Consider the following 19033-nt stretch of genomic DNA (forward strand, 5'->3'; position numbering starts at 1 on the left):
CTAGAACATTAGGGGTGAGGGTCTGCTGCAGAGCTGACTCTCTAAAACATTAGGGGCGAGTGCCTGCTGCTGATCTGAGCATCGAAAAAATTAGAGGCGAGTACTTGCTGCTCAGCTGACCATTGAAAAAATTATGGGCGAAGGCCTGCTGGTGAGCTGACCCTGTAAAACATTATGGTTGAGGGTCTTCTGGTGAGCTGTGCCTCAAAAACATTATATGTGAGGGCTTGCTGGTGAGCTGACCCTCTAAAAGATTGTAGGTGAGAGCCTGCTGGTGAGCTGACCCTGTAAAACATTATGCTTCTGGTGAGCTGACCCTGAAAAACATTTTATGCAAGTGCCTGCTAGTGAGCTGACCCTCTAAAAGATTGTAGGTGAGGGCCTGCTGGTGAGCTGACCCTGTAAAACATTATGGTTGAGGGCCTGCTGGCGAGCTGACCCTCAAAAACATTATATGCGAGGGCCTAAAGGTGAGCTGACCCTCTAAAACAGGCATGCTCAACCTGCAGCCCTCCAGCTGTTGTAAAACTACAACTCCCACAATGCCCTGCTGTAGGCTAATAGCTGTAGCCTGTTCGGGCATGCTGGGAGTTGTAGTTTTGCAACAGCTGGAGGGCCGCAGGTTGAGCATGCCTGCTCTAAAAGATTGTAGGTGAGGGCCTGCTGGTGAGCTGACTCTCTAAAACATTATATGCGAGGGCCTGCTGGTGAACTGACCACCTAAAACATTACATGCGAGGGCCTGCAGGTGAGCTGGCACTCTACAACATTAGGAGCGAGGGCAGACTAATAAGCATGTTGATATGATGGAAGAGGATGACGAGAAAAGAAAGATTGAAACATATACCCTTTTTTGTGGTGGAAGGGGTGCATGGGAATACAGTGTATTCAGTACATTATAAAAAAACACATTTAAAGGGACACTGACAGGCCCAATTAGCATATTTAGGTATATATGTCAGTACAGGTCTTATAAAGTCTATTAAAATCATCTAAGTAGCCCCCCTGTCCACCTTATAAATACCGAAATATAAAGTTTTATAACCTGCTTGTCCCGTCACCAATCTGCCCAAGGGGCGGCGTTTCATCTCAAAATGCGCCCAGCCAGCCGCTCCCAACTGCCGTTCTGAAGCCCCGCCCAGCTCATCAATATTCACTTCGCTGGGCGGCGGCTACAACTCTCCCGACTCAAGTGCCCGGCGCATGCGCATAAAGCAGAGGCTGCAGCGCTCTGTACGCAGGCGCGATGCGACCCCAGCCGGGCGCATGCGCTGAAGATTGGACGGAGGACGTGCCCAGAGGATTGAATGGGCCATGCGCAGGATCTTGAGTCGGGAGAGTTGTAGCCGTCGCCCAGCGAAGTGAATATTGATGAGCTGGGCGTTCAGAACGGCAGTTGGGAGCGGCTGGCTGGGCGCATTTTGAGATGAAACGCCGCCCCTTGGGCAGATTGGTGACCGGACAAGCAGGTTATAAAACTTTATATTTCGGTATTTATAAGGTGGACAGGCGGGCTACTTAGATGATTTTAATAGACTTTATAAGACCTGTACTGACATATATATACCTAAATATGCTAATTGGGCCTGTCAGTGTCCCTTTAAAGTTCCTTTATGTTCATCCACTTTCCTATGGTGGAGTAGAGAAGTCAGGGGCAATCCAGGCCTTGTTCATTTTTATAAGAGTCAACCTGTCAGCATTTTCAGTTGACAGGTGGATGCGCTTATTAGTTATTATGCCCCCAGCAGCACTAAATTCCTGCTCTGACAAAACGCTGGCGGCAGGGCAGGCCAGCACCACCAAGGCGTAGAGCGCCAGTTCGTGCCACGTGTCCAGCTTGGACACCCAGTAGTTGTAAGGCACAGAGGGATAATTGAGGACGCTGACACGGTCTGCTACGTACTCCTTCAACATCTTTAAAACATTTCCCTCCTTGTGACACTAGGCCGTGCATTCAGGTGAGTGCTGGTGGGGTGTCATGAAACTGTCCCAGGATTTGGAGATTGTTGCCATGCCTCTGTTGAAACTGCTGTGTGTTCCCCTCGTCTCCCCTCCTCGGTTGCCCAAGGAACTACCAGCGTTGTCACCTGGAAATTTTGGTAGCAATTTTTCCACAAGGATCTTCTGGTATTGCATAATTTTGCTCATCCTCTCCACTAAAGGAATGAGAGATGAGAAGTTCTCCTTGTAGTGGGAGTCGAGAAGGGTGAACAACCAGTGATCGGTGTTGTCCAAAATGCGTAAAAAGCGTGGGTCACGGGAAAGGCAGCCTAACATAAAGTAAGCCATGTGTGCCAGAGTCCCAACAGGCAAGACTTCGCTGTCATCATCACGAGGATGACTCTCAATCTCCTCATCCTCTTCCTACTCTTCTACCCATCCATGTTGAACAGATGGAATTAAACTTCCATGGGTACTACCCTCTGTAGCGGAGGCAACCGTCTCCTGCTCCTCCTCCTCCTCCTCATTATCATCCAATTTGCACTGAGAAGACAAACTGAGGGTGGTCTGGTTATCACCCTGTGTAATGTCTTCACACATTTCCACCTCTTCCACATGCAAAGCGTCGGCCTTAATTGTGAGTAGCAAGCGTTTGAGTAGACACAGAAGTGGGATGGTGACGCTGGTTACAGCGTTATTGCTGCTCACCATCTGTGTGTTGATTCCTCAAAGTTTGCTAAAACCTCACAGAGGTCAGACATCCATGCCCACTCCTCACTTGTGAATAGCAGAAGCTGACTGGAAAGGCGACAATCATGTTGCAGCTGGTATTCCACTACTGCCCTCTGATGCTCCCAAAATCTGGCCAACATGTGAAACGTGGAGTACCAACGCGTGCTCGCGTCACACAACAATCGGTGAGCTGGCAATTGTAAGCGCTGCTGCAGCGTTGACAGACTTGTGGAAGCTGTTGATGACTTGCGGAAATGGGAACACACACTGCGCACCTTCACCAGTAGCTCAGGCAAATTGGGGTAGGTTTTGAGAAACCGCTGAACTACTAAGTTGAAGACGTGGGCTAGGCATGGGATGTGTGTGAGCTTGCTGAGCTCCAAAGCCGCCACCAAGTTACGGGCATCATCAGACACAACCATGCCTGGTTCTAGGTTGAGTAGCGAGAGCCACAGCTCATTATGGTCTCTTATCCCCTGCCACATCTCTGCGGCGGTGTGCTGTTTGTCACCTAATCAGATCAGCTTAAGCATGGCCTGTTGATGCTTCATCACTGCAGTGCTACACTGCTTCCAGCTACCGACTGATGGCTGACTGGTGGTGCAAGAGGATAATTCTGAGGTGGAAGTGGTGGAGGAAGAGAAGTGGGGGTTGGAGCCACTAACATAGGTGGTGGCGTAAACCCTGACGGAATTAGGGCCCCCAATCCTTGGCGTCAGTAGCACCAATGCCATCCCAGGGTTTGACTCGCTCCCGGCCTCCACAACGTTCACCCAGTGTGCCATGAGGGAAATGTAGCGTCCCTGGCCGAAAGCACTTGTCCATGTATCAGTGGTTAAGTGGACCTTCCCAATAACTGCGTTGGTCAGGGCACAGGTGATGTTACGGGACACATAATGGTGTAAGTCAGGCACGGCACACCGTGACAAATAGTGGCGGCCGGGGACTGCATAACAAGAGACGGCCGCTGACATCAGGCTACGGAATGCCTCAGTGTCCACAAGCCTAAATGGCAACATTTCCAGGGCCAGTAATTTGGAAAGGTGTGCATTTAGTGCTATGGCCTGTGGGTGGGTGGCCTAGTATTTGCGCTAACTTTCAAATGCCTGGGGTAAGGCCATTTATACGCTGCGCTGGGACACGGAAGTGGATGTAGTCACTGATGGTGCTTGCAACGGTCCAGGTGAAGTGCGGGAGACATCAAGGCCTGCGCCTTCGACAGGCGATTGGCCAGCACGTAACACAGGGGAAGAGGAGGCAGTGTTGTGACCCGCAGACACAGATTGAGGACCCAGGCATGTGGCCCACCTTTTACGGTGCTTTGATGCTATGTGGCAGATCATACTGGTGGTGGTGAGGTTGCTAGTGTTCACGGCCCTGCTCATTTTTGCATGGCACATGTTGCAAATTACAATTCTTTTGTCGTCCGCACTTTCCTAAAAAAAGCGCCCTGACTGCGAAACACCTACTCTTTTGCAAGGGAGATTTCCGCAAGGGTGTGCTCCGGGGAACAGATGCGGGCCTGTTTGGTGTGGCCCACCTTCTCCCTTTTGCCACCCCCCTGCATCTTCCAGCCTGTTGCGGTGCTGCAGATCACTCGGCTTTCCACCTTCCCAGGTTGGGTCAATGACTTCATCATCCACCTCTTACTCTTCTACTTCCTCACTCTGCTCATCCTCCTGACTTGTTGACCTAACAACAACCTCAGTTATTGACAACTGTGTCTCATCCTCATCACCAACCTCTTGAGACACTAATTGTTGTTGACTTATTGGCAACTGTGTCTCATCATCATCATCCACCTCGTGAAACACTAATTGCCATTCTCCACCGTCATCTTCTTGTGACTGTAGATGCTCAAGAGTTTGGGAATCAGGGCACAAGATCTCATGTCCCTCTTCAAGAGGGCTTGTCAAGAGGCCCAAATGAAGGAATGGCGCTGAAAAGAGCTCCTCGGAATATCCGAGTGTGGGATCACTTGTTTGGCAAGACTCTCCATGGTGGGAGGAAGGAGGATCAGGGTAAGGATTGTGTTTACCAGACTCTTGGCTACTGATACTGGATTAGGTGGAAGACAGGGTGGTGCTTAACCGACTGAAAGCATTATCTTCTGCAATCCAACAGACCACCTGGTCACACTGGTCTGACTTCGAGAGCGTTGTCCTGCGCCTCCCTGCAAACTGGGACATGAAGCTAGGTATCGTGGATAATTGTTTTTCTTGTGCTCTGGCAGCAGGCACAGTTTCAACGCGCCCAGGGCCACGGCCTCTGCGTGCACCATCAGCATTATGGCCACTTCCCTGTCCCTTACTGCTCACCTTCTTCATATTAAATGTTACAGTATATATGCTTGAAAATATGTCACATGTAGGATTTGTAAGTGTATGCGCAAAAAAATTTAAAAAGGTATTTGGGATGTGGATGTCACAAAGGAGATATACCACAGATAATGTCAATGCTGTCACCAGCGGCTAATAAAAAATTACAGGGAATGTCATAGGTATTTGTGATGTGGAAACATTACATAGGAGAAATACCGCAGATAATGTTGCTGATGTCACCAGCGGCTAATAAAAAATTACAGGGAATGTCACAGGTAGTTGGGATGTGGAAGCGTTTCACAGGAGAAATATTGCAGATAATGTCGCTGATGTCAGCAGCGGCTAATAGAAAATTACAGGGAATGTCACAGGTATTTGGGATGTGGAAATGTTACACAGGAGAAATACCGCAGATAATGTCACTGCTGTCACCAGCAGCTAATAAAAAATTACAGGGAATGTCACAGGTATTTGGGATGCGCACACATTACACAGGAGATGTAGCGCAGCTAATATCAATGTCTACAGCGGCCTAACTATTGCACGCTATTTAGCACAGGATGCGCTAAAAATAGATATTGCTGCCATACACAAAAGTCCTTAAAGGACTTTTGGGTCTGTAAAGTTTTAGCAATTTAGCACAGGTTGCGCTAAAAATATTAATTACTGCTGCCACCCACAACTTGTCTCTAACAAGTTTTTTTTACTTAAATTTTTTTATTTTTACTCCCTACACTATCTTTCCCTTCTTCAGCACAGCTCTCCTTGACTAACACTGAGCCGAACACGTGTCATCGGGTGCTATATAGCACCTGAAGACACAGTTATGGCCAGCCAATAACTGTGATGCCAGTAACAAACATGGCTACGACATTATAGTGAAGGGCAGTACTTACCTGCACATTTATTGGCTGCCTATCAGCCAAAAAACGTGCAGGGAGGAGACTTGAGCATTGTGCTCGACAGGGGCGTAGCTAAAGGCTCATGGGCCCTGGTGCAAGAGTTAGGCTTGGGCCCCCCTTCCCTCAGTGCTTTGTGTGTCTTCTTATGCAGCACAAGGGTCTTTGGGCCCCTCAGGCTCCTGGGCCCGGTAGCGACTGCTACCGCTGCACCCCCTATAGCTACGCCCCTGGTGCTCGAACACAGGCGGTATTCGACCGAATACCGCCATGTGCCGAGCATCGAGATGCTTAAGCCTGACTGGTGTTCGGCCGAGCATGCTCGATCAACACAATTTTTTACATTTATTGTGTTGTGTCAATCATATCCATATCTTGATTATTAATAAAATGTCATATATTTATCATGAATTGTGTTTGATTTATTACTATATTACTATATAGTAAATTCATATATTTCTGTTGGTTTTATTTACCCTGAAATAAGCCCTAGGTAGTGAGTAGGGCAGTGGGTGCACTAGTCCTCACTACTGACACCTAGGGTAACAACAGGGAAAGGACAAACACCACAAACACCACAAACAATCCCAGAAGGGAGACAACTCCACTAGAGGTCAGAATAGAAGATCTGGAAAGAAGGTCTAGATCTGGCAACAAGGGAAGCAGAAACGGAGAATATATATTAGCTGGGAGTGGCTGATAGAGAACAGCTAAAAGGAAAAGCTACAGATTCCTAAATGGGACTAAAAGAATTGCAAACCTAAGCAGGAAAACTTGGACTGGAATCCATTACCACCACTAGGTCATGGAGCGATCTCTTGAAACTGAGTGAGTAGCCACCCGCTGCGACCTTCTGACCCCAGGCACAACAGTCACAGTGATAGGTCGTGACACCCTTGTGACAGTTGTGTGTTTTTTTTTTATGAACTTTATACAGTTCATTTTGCTCCCCCGAATTAGGGAATATAGTGAACTCCAGCACATTGTCCATACTGGTATATCATTATGTCACTATTAGTAACGGTGCCTGATTATGATATCTGTATCAGTTGTGCCAAATGTGGAATTGCGCTCCGCTGAAAAACTGACCTCTGCTTCATTCTCTATGTTTATTTGTGTCGAGATGTTTCTTTGCAAGTACGTGTACATGTGCTTTTCAGGATATTTATTCTTATACATATATGGCCCTGAGCTGGAATACCAAGAACAGCTGCTATACAATGTGCTTGGTTATCTGTGAGGAGAGTGCGGCACTCGCTGTGGCGCTGTGGCATCTTCATTCAGCTAGATAGTGGGGGCGGGGAGGGGGGGTGCCAGAAGTCGAACCCCCAATCAGATATTAATGACCTATCCTGAGGATAGACCGCTAATATGAAAATCTAAGACAACACCTTTAAAGTAAAAAAGTGGCAATTTATTGACCCATGCCAAGTATGTCATTGTTATAGTGGTTGTCAAGGAGCCTTTGAAGACTTTGAACCCAGATTTCTAGGGGGAAATACAGTCTTTCAAAAGTGGTTGTAAAAGTATGTTTATATTCACTTAGTGTGCAGGAAGATTTCCTCTGCCAGTTGCAGTTTTGATACCACTGCGTGATATTTTAAAATGAAATGGGTAATTTTTGTTTATGCCAAAGTTAAATTGTTGTGCCATTATGGGGAACATATCAATTTAGTCCATAATAATCATGAGCTAGATGGTCTCATATTTTAGAGTCCTTTGAGAACCATTGAGAGAAGCATAATGTAAGACAATGATAGATCATCACCTGTGGACTTATACATTTGTCTTCATTTCTATTACAGCAGATGGATTACCGCTGCTGTGCCATGCTACATATAGCAGTCATCATAATTAAATAATACCGTACCTCTTCCCAGTTCATATTACCACTGCGTGCTGCCACTAAACACTACTCCTGCTATCCTATGGCTTCCATTCTGCCAAAATGTGTCCCATTGGTCATTTCTACCTTAAAATACTTCCATATACTGAATGATTGAACTGATTAACATTTCAGAACAACATACTCAGTAGAAATTCATTATACTTCATAAGACCATTTAACTTGATGTTTGTAACAAATGTTTTACAGAGCAAAAAAAATTAAAAATCACAATTTTATTTTTCAGGACAAAACATTTTGGCACATTAAAGTTAGTGTTTTCTTCCTTTGATACAGGTCTAGCTTTAAATTGTTACCTAATGTCAGGACACATTTACAAAAATGCCGTATTTTAGAGCTTTTCTGAGGAATCCAGCTATCATTTCTGAGAGGAGCCTAAAAGCCTAATAGCATTGACATATAATGGATAGAAAAGTAACCAGATGTCCAGCTATCCTGCTGATAACTGGAAAATGACTGCTATTCTATTACCACACTGGGTGTCTGCAGAAAATGGACACTTGATTTTCACAAAATGTCACATTTGTCACATTATGTAATGCGACAAAATGTGATCAAGCGTGACAGCAGAACTTTTACATACAGACAGAATAAAACTAAATTTTATTCGAAAATATTATAGAAACAGAGAAAACATTCACCCTCAGATTTTATTTTGTAGAAATGACATAATCATATGAACATTGGTTAATCCACATGAGCTCTATAGTAGAATCAATATAGCCATTTTCTGTAATATAATTATAGAAATATAAACATATAACAACAATAGATACATAAAGTTATATGAACGGAAGAAATCTGAAAATATGGTATAACGTAAAATCAGCATCACATATTTGTGTATAAATGTAGCTTGGGTAAGACTGAGTTCACATCACCGTTTAGCTTTCCATTCTTCTGATCCTTCAGAAGAGGAAAAAAACAACAACAAAAAACAGGATCTTGTACAAAAACCGATCTCATTGCATCAGTTATTCATAGACTTGCATAGGATCAAATTTTTTTTACAGGATCCTTTAAAAACGGATCCTGTTGCTTCAGTTGTTATCCGTTTGAGCCATTTTTTATTTTATTTTTTTTTAGAAGTGAAAAAAAAAGTATTGCATGCAGGACTTTTTTCCATCTGAAAAAAAACTGATCTCAGACGGAAATGGCTCAAACAAATGACAACGGGTGCAACAGTTGTTTTTTTTTCTCTCTCTTCGCCTGACGGATCAGAAGAACAGAAAGCTAAATGGTCAATTTGAAGAAATGCAATTTCAATTTCCATTTCATACATGGGAGTTTTTTATTTTTTTTTCCAGCAGCATGTGCAGCATTTCAACATACCCTGTTCAGACATATGAGACATATTTCTTACACATGTGAACATACCTTAAGTAAGGCTTTATTTAATGTTTATGTTCGGTAGGACCATTCAAAACATGTTGCATAAATTTACCATTGACTGTAATATATACACTGTAATAAATAACTTTGACCGCACATTTTAACTCAGTTGGAACTGCAGGATTCTAAAAGACACTATTTGGCACGTAGGTTCACCCAATAAAGTCTATGTGCATATTGAAGCATATGTTGGGAGATTTTCACAGTACACCTGAAAAGTGGTGGCCATCCAGGCCAGGTGGTGCAGTACTGTGCTGCATTGGTATTTGACATTAGAGCAAGGTCCCTTTCACATGACATTTTGTCCAGAGAGTTGAAACATTCTGTAGATAGATAGATTGATAGATAGATAGATAGATAGATAGATAGATAGTGGGTGGAGGCCCCCACTGTGGGAAGAAGCAAGCCACACACATGACCATTGAAGAATTTAAGTCCCTACGGTGACTTGGTACTTTTTTGGTACTATCACTTTAAGATAACCTCTACATCCATAATAACACTATTTATCCACTGGCTTATATTATTATCTCAAGTTATTTAATAACATCATCTATCTAGTCCAGGGGTGCACAACCTGCGGCCCGCAGAGCCATGGTTTGCTGACCCGTCCTGCTGGGCAGAAACACAGCTGATCCTGCGATCAGTTGTGTTTCTGCCCAGAGCGCCGCACAGTGGATGGATCAGAGGTTTTGCTCCTGCACTGTAGAAGGAGTGGCAAGGGTACCCAGCTATTAGTGAGAAGCCGAGGAGAAGACAGAACCACTTTATTAGTGCTTCTGCCTTCTCTATGAGCGCTCTGCAGTTGTCACGAGGGTGTCAAGAGCCACGTCTGACTCTGTTATACCCAGGGTCAGGAAGTCGCAGCGGGTGGCTGCGCGCTCTATGTCTAAAGATCGAGCTGTTTCTTAATGGTAGCTTTCTGTGTTTGCCTTGCAATCCTTTTTGTCTCACTCAGGGATCCGTAGCTTCTTCTCCTCAGCTGTTTCTTGTCCGGCACTCCTAACCTCCTTTTATTCCCCTTTCCCACTTCTCTGGTTGCCAGATATAGAGCTTCCTGCCTGGACTTCTATACTGACCCATAGGAGCTGTGTAGCTGTTATTCCTGGTTGTCGTACCAGAGCATTACCCTCTGGATCCCTGTTGGTCTTTTGTTGTCCGCTGTTGTCGCCCACCTGGGATTATATATTTGTCAGTATTGTCTGTCCTCTCCCTGGTGTTTTCCTTTAGTGTTAGTGGTGCGGACTAGTGTTCCCACCGCCCTATTCACTACTTAGGGCTCATCTTAAGGAAAGCCAGGGTTTAGGCACGTGATGGGCATACGGGTGAAAAACCCGTCTAGGGACGTCAGGGTCTAGGGACGTCAGGTGCCAGCCTCAAGGTGAGTTAAGGGTCACCATCTTTCCCTCTCCCTTGGACAGGGCCTTGCCTTTTCCCTCCCTTTGCGTCACGTATGTGATTGGCACACCGGTCGTGATAGCAGTGTGGACCCGGTGATCACGTGATCGCTGGGTGTCTATGGGGCAGAGGAGCGCTGAGCTGCAGGGTCAGTAGACCCTGATCAGTTCTGCTCTGGTACAAAGCCCCCGCAGCAGGCTGGTTTCCCTGTAACTGGGGCTCCTTTGGATGATCCAGTTACAGTGGAAATAGTACAAAAAAGTCACTTATTGTCTTCCAAAGGTCTTTCAGTGACCTCTTGGGGACAAATTATGTGGTAAAAATATATAAAAAAAATAAGTTAAAAAATTATTTAAGCAAATTTGAAAACTAAATAAAAAAAATAATAAAATATAAATAAAAGAAAAGAGGAATACAATTTTATGTGTCACAAAAAATAGAAAATATATTATTTATAAAATTTTAAAATAAAATTCAATAAAAAGGAAAAAGTGCTAAATAAAAGTGTGTTCACTGTCCCGCAACAGTCTTTTGATGACCCCTCGGGGGACATATTATGTGGCAAAAATATATTTAAAAAAAATATAATAAAATATAAATAAAAGGAAAAAGCATTTTTATGTTCTCTTGGGGGACATATTATGTAGCATAAATATATTAAAGAGGACCTTTCACGTAGAAAAACATTGTGAACTAAGTATACTGACATACACAGCGGCGCCCAGGGATCTCACTGCACTTACTATTATTCCTGGGCGCCGCTCCGTTCTCCCGTTATGTCCTCCGGTATCTTCGCTCACTAAGTTATAATAGGCGGAGACTGCCCTTGTACTGCTGGGCGTCTCCTCCTCCTAGGCTGTAGCGCTGGCCAATCGCAGCACACAGCTCACAGCGTGGAAGGTTTTTTTCTCCCAGGCTGTGAGCTCTGCGATGCAATTGGCCAATGCTACAGCCTAGAAGAAGGAGACGCCCAGCAGAACAAGGGCAGTCTCTGCCTGCTATAACTTAATGAGCGAAGATACCAGAGGACATAACGGGAGAATGGAGCGGCGCCCAGGGATAATAGTAAGTGCAGTGAGATCCCTGGGCGCCGCTGTATATGTCATGATACTTAGTTCACAATGTTTTTCCAGGTGAAAGGTCCTCTTTAAATATTAAGTAAAAAAAATACATAAAAGAAAAAACACCCACACCTACCAAAACCATCACTATTACCGCCCCATTCACATGAAACTATACATATTATATAACAAAATGGCCTACACAAAATAAGGAACTAATTATAATATTTTATTTTGTGTCAGTTTGCATATTTAAAGAATAAGGAACTATAGTTTGAAAAAAATATACTTTTTAAAAATGTTTTGTACAGTTTCCCTCAAATAAAATTGTTGCAAAAATTATTTTGGTAATCCAACAAATAAGATAGTTACAACCGTTTGAACCACCACGCGAGCTAAATCACAAAAAAGTGTCTGGTCATTAAGGCGGTTTCGGGCCTGGTCATTCAAGCGTTAACCAATAAGCGCCTTTCCCACTAGCAAGGTAATGTGCTTACTGGTTAATTCAGGGCGCCTATAACTGGACTGGCAGGAGATGGTGATAACCAGTGAGCTCCGTCCTCTGCAATGAAGGAAATGCTGATTTATAAATAGGAGGCAGGATGGAAGGAAATGTCACCACTTTTCTCGTAAAAATTATTTTTAACAAGTTCCTAGAGCATGGCCTCTGAAATAGAAGATTCATAATTACATGCTCCACGCCGCTCTGGTCCTCTGCCCTGCCTCCATGTTCCGGATCCTGCTCTGTCTACACCTTGCAGTGCATGGCCATGGTTACTTGCACTGTTCCAGTCAGTGACTGGCTTCAGAAGTGACATGCTGCTTGTGGCCACATCACCGCGTAAGCCAGTCATTGGCTGGAGTGGTGTATGACCATGTCCATGCACTGCCAGGTGTAACCAGCTGGGGAAGTGTGAAGGAACGGAGCGGTGGGGAGCAGGCAAGTATAACTCTTCGGTTTCAGGGGCTATGCTGCAGCACGATATTTGGGACAATTACTGGAAACTAGTGTTCATAGGAGCGCTCATATTTTATATCTGGCCATAATCGTGCAGCTAAACAGTCGATAAACAAGGAATTGCTCATTTGTTGGCTGATTTGCATATTTTATCAGGATGAAAGGTTTGCAATTATCGGCATCACATCTCCCTGTGTAATCTAAATGAAGGCGGAATGACTGTGGCAGCGATTACTTTTCCCCAGTCACTTTGCCCTGGCTTGTGTAATAGGCAGATGAGCGCCAATCAACATTTTTGAAATAGAGCAATGTGACAATGCAGCCCTCAGACCAAAAAAGGTTGTGCACCCCTGATCTAGTCCATTATTTGTATATACCCAATGGACTTCTTGTGGTTGCCATCACTCATTTGTAGATAAATATGTGTTGTATCATCTCTTTTATTCTTCTTTAGCCAGTAGGCGACTGGGCACTGGCATGCGCACAGATCCACAAGCACCCTGCTGAGCTCGGGCAGTGCTCGGTGCGTATGCGCCGATTGATGTCACAGCGCCTGCATGGTATACCGATACAGACACCAAGCTTTGTGAGTGTACGGAGGCAAATGCCCATATATTATTATTTTTTTAAAATAATTTTATTTATCGAGATTTTTCATACATTACTTGACATTTACATCCAATTCATTTGTATAATACAATAGAAAATTATCATTCATAGTGTACATTGACATACATTTTTAAACCCTGATTCCCCCCGCCCTATTACTTCCATTTGATATGCTCGTTGTTTCCCTAGTGTCACCAGGAGCGCGGCCACACATCCTCCTCGCATTTTATCTATATCTGAAATCACCTCAGGACTAGAGTTGAGCGAACACCTGGATGTTCGGGTTCGAGAAGTTCGGCCGAACATCCCGGAAATGTTCGGGTTCGGGATCCGAACCCGATCCGAACTTCGTCCCGAACCCGAACCCCATTGAAGTCAATGGGGACCCGAACTTTTCGGCACTAAAAAGGCTGTAAAACAGCCCAGGAAAGAGCTAGAGGGCTGCAAAAGGCAGCAACATGTAGGTAAATCCCCTGCAAACAAATGTGGATAGGGAAATGAATTAAAATAAAAATTAAATAAATAAAAATTAACCAAAATCAATTGGAGAGAGGTTCCATAGCAGAGAATCTGGCTTCCCGTCACCCACCACTGGAACAGTCCATTCTCAGATATTTAGGCCCCGGCACCCAGGCAGAGGAGAGAGGTCCCGTAACAGAGAATCTGTCTTCATGTCAGCAGAGAATTAGTCTGCATGTCATAGCAGAGAATGAGGCTTCACGTCAGCCACCACTGCAACAGTCCATTGGCATATATTTAGGCCCAGCACCCAGGCAGAGGAGGGAGGTCCCGTAACAGAGAATCTGTCTTCATGTCAGCAGAGAATTAGTCTGCATGTCATAGCAGAGAATGAGGCTTCACGTCAGCCACCACTGCAACAGTCCATTGGCATATATTTAGGCCCAGCACACACACAGGCAGAGGAGAGAGGTCCCGTAACAGAGAATCTGGCTTCATGTCAGCAGAGAATCAGTCTGCATGTCATAGCAGAGAATGAGGCTTCACGTCAGCCACCACTGCAACAGTCCATTGGCATATATTTAGGCCCAGCACACACACAGGCAGAGGAGAGAGGTCCCGTAACAGACAATCTGGCTTCATGTCAGCAGAGAATTAGTCTGCATGTCATAGCAGAGAATGAGGCTTCACGTCAGCCACCACTGCAACAGTCCATTGGCATATATTTAGGCCCAGCACACACACAGGCAGAGGAGAGAGGTCCCGTAACAGAGAATCTGTCTTCATGTCAGCAGAGAATTAGTCTGCATGTCATAGCAGAGAATCAGGCTTCACGTCACCCACCACTGCAACAGTCCATTGGCATATATTTAGGCCCAGCACCCAGGCAGAGGAGGGAGGTCCCGTAACAGAGAATCTGTCTTCATGTCAGCAGAGAATTAGTCTGCATGTCATAGCAGAGAATGAGGCTTCACGTCACCCACCACTGCAACAGTCCATTGGCATATATTTAGGCCTAGCACACAGGCAGAGGAGAGGTTCATTCAACTTTGGGTAGCCTCGCAATATAATGGTAAAATGAAAATAAAAATAGGATTGAATGAGGAAGTGCCCTGGAGTCCAATAATATATGGTTATGGGGAGGTAGTTAATGTCTAATCTGGACAAGGGACGGACAGGTCCTGTGGGATCCATGCCTGGTTCATTTTTATGAACGTCAGCTTGTCCACATTGGCTGTAGACAGGCGGCTGCGTTTGTCTGTAATGACGCCCCCTGCCGTGCTGAATACACGTTCAGACAAAACGCTGGCTGCCGGGCAGGCCAGCACCTCCAAGGCATAAAAGGCTAGCTCTGGCCACGTGGACAATTTAGAGACCCAGAAGTTGAATGGGGCCGAACCATCAGTCAGTACGTGGAGGGGTGTGCACACGTACTGTTCCACCATGTTAGTGAAATGTTGCCTCCTGCTAACACGTTGCGTATCAGGTGGTGGTGCAGTTAGCTGTGGCGTGTTGACAAAAGTTTTCCACATCTCTGCCATGCTAACCCTGCCCTCAGAGGAGCTGGCCGTGACACAGCTGCCTTGGCGACCTCTTGCTCCTCCTCTGCCTTGGCCTTGGGCTTCCACTTGTTCCCCTGTGACATTTGGGAATGCTCTCAGTAGCGCGTCTACCAACGTGCGCTTGTACTCGCGCATCTTCCTATCACGCTCCAGTGCAGGAAGTAAGGTGGGCACATTGTCTTTGTAGCGTGGATCCAGCAGGGTGGCAACCCAGTAGTCCGCACAGGTTAAAATGTGGGCAACTCTGCTGTCGTTGCGCAGGCACTGCAGCATGTAGTCGCTCATGTGTGCCAGGCTGCCCAGGGGTAAGGACAAGCTGTCCTCTGTGGGAGGCGTATCGTCATCGTCCTGCCTTTCCCCCCAGCCACGCACCAGTGATGGACCCGAGCTGCGTTGGGTGCCACCCCGCTGTGACCATGCTTCATCCTCATCCTCCTCCACCTCCTCCTCATCCTCGTCCTCCTCGTCCTCCAGTAGTGGGCCCTGGCTGGCCACATTTGTACCTGGCCTCTGCTGTTGCCAAAAACCTCCCTCTGAGTCACTTTGAAGAGACTGGCCTGAAAGTGCTAAAAATGACCCCTCTTCCTCCTCCTCCTCCTCCTCCTGGGCCACCTCCTCTTCCATCATCGCCCTAAGTGTTTTCTCAAGGAGACATAGAAGTGGTATTGTAACGTTGATAACGGTGTCATCGCCACTGGCCATGTTGGTGGAGTACTCGAAACAGCGCAACAGGGCACACAGGTCTCGCATGGAGGCCCAGTCATTGGTGGTGAAGTGGTGCTGTTCTGTAGTGCGACTGACCCGTGCGTGCTGCAGCTGAAACTCCACTATGGCCTGCTGCTGCTCGCACAGTCTGTCCAGCATGTGCAAGGTGGAGTTCCACCTGGTGGGCACGTCGCATATGAGGCGGTGAGCGGGAAGGCCGAAGTTACGCTGTAGCGCAGACAGGCGAGCAGCAGCAGGATGTGAACGCCGGAAGCGCGAACAGACGGCCCGCACTTTATGCAGCAGCTCTGACATGTCGGGGTAGTTGTGAATGAACTTCTGCACCACCAAATTCAGCACATGCGCCAAGCAAGGGATGTGCGTCAAATTGGCTAGTCCCAGAGCTGCAACGAGATTTCGCCCATTATCACACACCACCAGGCCGGGCTTGAGGCTCACCGGCAGCAACCACTCGTCGGTCTGTTGTTCTATACCCCGCCACAACTCCTGTGCGGTGTGGGGCCTGTCCCCCAAACATATGAGTTTCAGAATGGCCTGCTGACGTTTACCCCGGGCTGTGCTGAAGTTGGTGGTGAAGGTGTGTGGCTGACTGGATGAGCAGGTGGAAGAAGAGGAGGAGGAAGCCGAGAAGGAGGAGGTGGCAACAGGAGGCAAAGAATGTTGCCCTGCGATCCTTGGCGGCGGAAGGACGTGCGCCAAACAGCTCTCCGCCTGGGGCCCAGCTGCCACTACATTTACCCAGTGTGCAGTTAGGGAGATATAGCGTCCCTGGCCGTGCTTACTGGTCCACGTATCTGTGGTTAGGTGGACCTTGCCACAGATGGCGTTGCGCAGTGCACACTTGATTTTATCGGATACTTGGTTGTGCAGGGAAGGCACGGCTCTCTTGGAGAAGTAGTGCCGGCTGGGAACAACATACTGTGGGACAGCAAGCGACATGAGCTGTTTGAAGCTGTCTGTGTCCACCAGCCTAAATGACAGCATTTCATAGGCCAGTAGTTTAGAAATGCTGGCATTCAGGGCCAGGGATCGAGGGTGGCTAGGTGGGAATTTACGCTTTCTATCAAATGTTTGTGAGATGGAGAGCTGAACGCTGGCGTGTGACATGGTTGAGACGCTTGGTGACGGAGGTGGTGGTGGTGGTGTTGGTGGTACATCCCCTGTTTGCTGGGCGGCAGGTGCCAACGTTCCTCCAGAGGCGGAGGAAGAGGCCGAGGCGGCAGCAGCAGAATAGGCCGAGGCGGCAGCAGCAGAAGAGGTAGCAGGGGGAGCCTGAGTGACTTCCTTGGTTTTAAGGTGTTTACTCCACTGCAGTTCATGCTTTGCATGCAGGTGCCTGGTCATGCAGGTTGTGCTCAGGTTCAGAACGTTAATGCCTCGCTTCAGGCTCTGATGGCACAGCGTGCAAACCACTCGGGTCTTGTCGTCAGCACATTGTTTGAAGAAGTGCCATGCCAGGGAACTCCTTGAAGCTGCCTTTGGGGTGCTCGGTCCCAGATGGCGGCGGTCAGTAGCAGGCGGAGTCTCTTGGCGGCGGGTGTTCTGCTTTTGCCCACTGCTCCCTCTTTTGCTACGCTGTTGGCTCGGTCTCACCACTGCCTCTTCCTCCGAACTGTGAAAGTCAGTGGCACGACCTTCATTCCATGTGGGGTCTAGGACCTCATCGTCCCCTGCATCGTCTTCCACCCAGTCTTGATCCCTGACCTCCTGTTCAGTCTGCACACTGCAGAAAGACGCAGCAGTTGGCACCTGTGTTTCGTCATCATCAGAGACATGCTGAGGTGGTATTCCCATGTCCTCATCATCAGGAAACATAAGTGGTTGTGCGTCAGTGCATTCTATGTCTTTCACCGCTGGGGAAGGGCTAGGTGGATGCCCTTGGGAAACCCTGCCAGCGGAGTCTTCAAACAGCATAAGAGACTGCTGCATAACTTGAGGCTGAGACAGTTTCCCTGGTATGCATGGGGGTGATGTGACAGACTGATGGGGTTGGTTTTCAGGCGCCATCTGTGCGCTTTCTGCAGAAGACTGGGTGGGAGATAATGTGAACGTGCTGGATCCACTGTCGGCCACCCAATTGACTAATGCCTGTACCTGCTCAGGCCTTACCATCCTTAGAACGGCATTGGGCCCCACCATATATCGCTGTAAATTCTGGCGGCTACTGGGACCTGAGGTAGTTGGTACACTAGGACGTGTGGATGTGGCAGAACGGCCACGTCCTCTCCCAGCACCAGAGGGTCCACTAACACCACCACGACCATGTCCACGTCCGCGTCCCTTACTAGATGTTTTTCTCATTGTTATGGTTCACCACAACAACAAATATATTATTTGGCCCAATGTATTGTATTCAAATTCAGCGGGATATAAATTTGAGGCCTAGTATTTAGGCGCTGGGTGACCGGTATGGATTTAGTGACAGAATTAGACTTGGAAATGCACAGAAGCGTGTGTGTGAAGTTATTCTGAATGACCCTATGTGCACCTTCAATATGATCTACCCTTTTAGGGATAGATTTCAAATAGCTCTGATATAGCAGAAACGACTAAATTATGAAATTGCTAAATTGGGAATTGTATTTCAACCCAGAACAAAAAATGTGCTTTGACGGACACTAAATAACTTTCCCAGCCACAACAGGACAGCGGTAACGAGAGATTTAGCGGGATATAAATTTGAGGCCTAGTATTTAGGCGCTGGGTGACAGGTATGGGTTTAGTGACAGAATTAGATTTGGAAATGCACAGTAGCGGGTGTGTGAAGTTATTCTGAATGACCCTATGTGCACCTTGAATATTATATACCCTTTTAGGGATAGATTTCAAATAGCTCTGATATAGCAGAAACCACTAAATTATGAAATTGCTAAATTGGGAATTGTATTTCAACCCAGAACAAGAAATGTGCTTGAACGGACACTAAATAACTCGCCCAGCTACAGCACTAGGGACAGATTTAGCGGGATATAAATTTGAGGCCTAGTATTTAGGCGCTGGGTGACAGGTATGGGTTTAGTGCCAGAATTAGACTTGGAAATACACAGTAGCGGGTGTGTGTGAAGTTAT

The sequence above is a fragment of the Bufo gargarizans genome, chromosome 2, assembly GCF_014858855.1.
Source record: "Bufo gargarizans isolate SCDJY-AF-19 chromosome 2, ASM1485885v1, whole genome shotgun sequence".
Classification (NCBI taxonomy): Eukaryota; Metazoa; Chordata; class Amphibia; order Anura; family Bufonidae; genus Bufo; species Bufo gargarizans.